Genomic DNA, 3,083 nt, shown 5'->3' on the forward strand with positions numbered 1-3,083 from the left:
GGTACTCTTAAAATGCCAATTTGGGCCGAGAGAGACAGAACCCAACTCCTACTCACGTGCAACCAAACGTTGTCTCGTCCTGTCCCACGCGGTCCCTTTCTACCAGCCCCACGCGACGCGGCCTCACACAACGCGGCCCCACACGTCAGCACGGAACGGTCAACTAAACGGGAATCATGCCGTCTGAGCTCCTTCTGCGGGTTTCAAACAAGGATTTGGGGAAAACTGAGGAAAAACAAAGGAGCTGGGAAAAACTGAGTACAACTAAGGACCTGAGGGTACGAAAATAGAAAGCCCTATATCATAAAGGTCGGATTGGAGGACTAGCTAAGGGAGGTTCAAGTCTTCGCATTGTTGAGGGACTTGAATAGTGTTTCGGGCTCCGCAACAGTGGTATGACAGTGGGGGCGGCAGCACAGGTGAAGTTCAGAGTCCTACCTTTCAGGGTGAAAACCAAGGTCTACTCTTAACTGGTTGTGCCTCTCAATGACCTTGTTGGAGGAATTGTTTTGAGAGCGGAGACTATCTTCAGGGTGAAAACTAAGATCTTTAGCCGGGCGATGACGGCGCCGGTGCACCGTTCTCTTCTTGGAAGCGTCGTTTTGATAGTTTGTATTTCAGGTGTTGTCTTGGTGGTGGATGTATTGTTGTTGCTAGGCTTGGGATGCTGTAGCGGGACTTTTGTTTCTTAGTTTTTTTTTCTATTTTTGAATGTGTGCATCTGTAATGCTATTAAGGTGTTGCATTGTTGCAGAAGCTAGGTGTAATTGGTATCTTTTGATATTAATATATTCTCTTTATCGAAAAATATAAACAACCCTTTTGCAAGAAAAATAGCAAAATACAATGCTTGACACGCTTAATGTTATGGCCTTACGTAAGCCAAAAAAAATCCCATAGTTTCTGTGAACGATTCAGAAGTCAGAACTCACACAGCACATTCTTGCATATATGAACAAAACAGATCGTCTCTACAGAACTTCGAACAACAAAAACCCTCTCTGAATATACATGGCCTCATGGGTAATGTCATTATGGCGATCTGAAAGTACAGCAGAATTCACGGCCATGGCGCCAACTCAGGCAGAGGAGCTCTGTTCTCACCACGAGGACCAGCTTCTGAAGACAGGACGGCTTTCCGAACATCGGGTCCAGCGGACACCTCCATTCCCGGCGGCCTGGCCATGCCACTACCCAGAATACATCCGTGCCGACGACAACCTCCTCCGACTGCATCTTCATCACAGCGTTTCGCTCCTCGGCACGGCATTTAAGCACCTTCTAGTAGCACCACTCAACAAGGGACCAGGCGACAGTGACCTTAATCTCGCAGGAGCCAACACTAAGAACACCAGAGAGTCTACCGTATCGCTGAGGTGTGAAAAGCAGAGCATCATCGTATCGTCCCCCGGCAACACCATTATTTGCCTCCACACAAACTTCCAGATGCTCCTCTTCCTTATCGATCTCAGCACAAACAACTTGGCGTTGAAGCCTGATCATGCCATCCTCAGCAACAGGCAGCTTATCATCACCGGTCAGGAGCAACGCAAACTCCATGCCATCTATACTGGCAGTTTTGGCTGCGAAGAAACCTCGGAAACCATCTGGCCATGACCCATGGATGACTTTCATACTGATTGTGGCCTCTATTGAACGAGAAATGTGGCCCATTGTCCACTCCAGAGTGCAGTTCTTGCCGGTGTAGGACACCTCTAACAGACGCGGCGGATTCCTGAATGATGTAGATAGGAAGATTAGATCTTGATCCTCATCAGACTGCCTAGTGCCCTTCACTTTAAGGTCAACCTCAAAGTACACAGGATCCAGCAGCACAACAGCACGTGTAGGACCTGTCAGTTCTAGGTATGGAGCCTGCATCCAACATTAATCGAATTCCGGTCAGTAACTGCCAATGGAAAAGGCGGAAACCAACCTTAGATTAGCAGAACTAATTTGCAAGAGAACGACATGTTTAAGTCTAAACGGAGAACTACATGTTTTCCCTTACAGGCCTCACTCTAGTTTTCAGTCAGCAAGGTGTATATATATATGTGTGTGTTTCGTAGTGAAAATGCCCAAGAAAAGAATTATTTTTTCACTATGCCATTTGGTTTATAAATCTCTAGATTAATCAAACATATGCTAGTAGTCAATTATGTAAGGCTCAGAATTGAAGTATAGACAAATGGCTGATGAGAGGAAGACGCAAACCTGCTCAGTGATGGTGTGGCAGTCATCACTTCCACGCTCGAAGATGATATTGCGCTTGTAATCCACAAGATCGCGCGCCGCGATAACGCCATACACGTGCAGTGGCCAGCTCAAACCCGAGGCGGCAGGGTTTTGCTGGTGTGGACGGGGCCTCTCGGCGCGACTTGGCAGTCCGTGCGGCGCATGCTGGGGATAGCCGCTGCATCACATATTTTTATGAGATTTAAGTTAGCAATAAAGCGTCATATGCCATTCATAGGGTACGTACTTCTTTGCTCCATCGAACCGATCTGGTCGCCCCATGCTTGCATATACCATTGGTGGAAAGTGTCGCGGCCGTCGTCTTCATCTTGCTCCACGGGCATCCTGTCGTGGCATGGCGATGCCCCGCCGCCACGGGTTTCCTTCGCCGTGCTGCCGTCCCTCTTCCTCACGCTCGGCAGCTCCTCCGTCTTCTTCTTCTTCTTCCTCGTCGCGGTTGCCAGCTTACTCTTGGACCTGCGCTGCTGCCGTGTCAACCCCACCGTACCCTTCATCGCCGCTCGCCGCCGGCCGCGGTAGCCTTACTTGTCACGAAGTTTTCGTAGCCCCTGCTTTTTATCGAAGGGAAGCCCTAGCCTCCCGCCTCACCTCCTCGGTGTACGCGCGTGGGCAGTTCACAGTTGGATAGTACAAATAGTTGAGGCGGCAGGCACGCAAACTCGATCGAGTTGGGCAGATTCGCTTCGGTCAAGGAAAGGATTAAACCCAAGCCGGATTCATCTCAAATTCGTGTACAACTCCTACTACTATATGCGATCGGACTGTCAATTACCGCGACTATAAAAAAGACTGTCAATTACAGACATTTCCGGTATTTTTGGTAGGCG

General features: G+C 48.9%; 1 pseudogene; it reads right to left on the reverse strand.

Moving 5' to 3' along the window:
- Positions 1-1,281: 1,281 nt before the first annotated feature.
- On the reverse strand, positions 1,282-2,750 carry LOC124697454 (annotated as a pseudogene).
- Positions 2,751-3,083: the final 333 nt, after the last annotated feature.

Source organism: Lolium rigidum, chromosome 3 (genome assembly GCF_022539505.1).
Source record: "Lolium rigidum isolate FL_2022 chromosome 3, APGP_CSIRO_Lrig_0.1, whole genome shotgun sequence".
Taxonomy (NCBI): Eukaryota; Viridiplantae; Streptophyta; class Magnoliopsida; order Poales; family Poaceae; genus Lolium; species Lolium rigidum.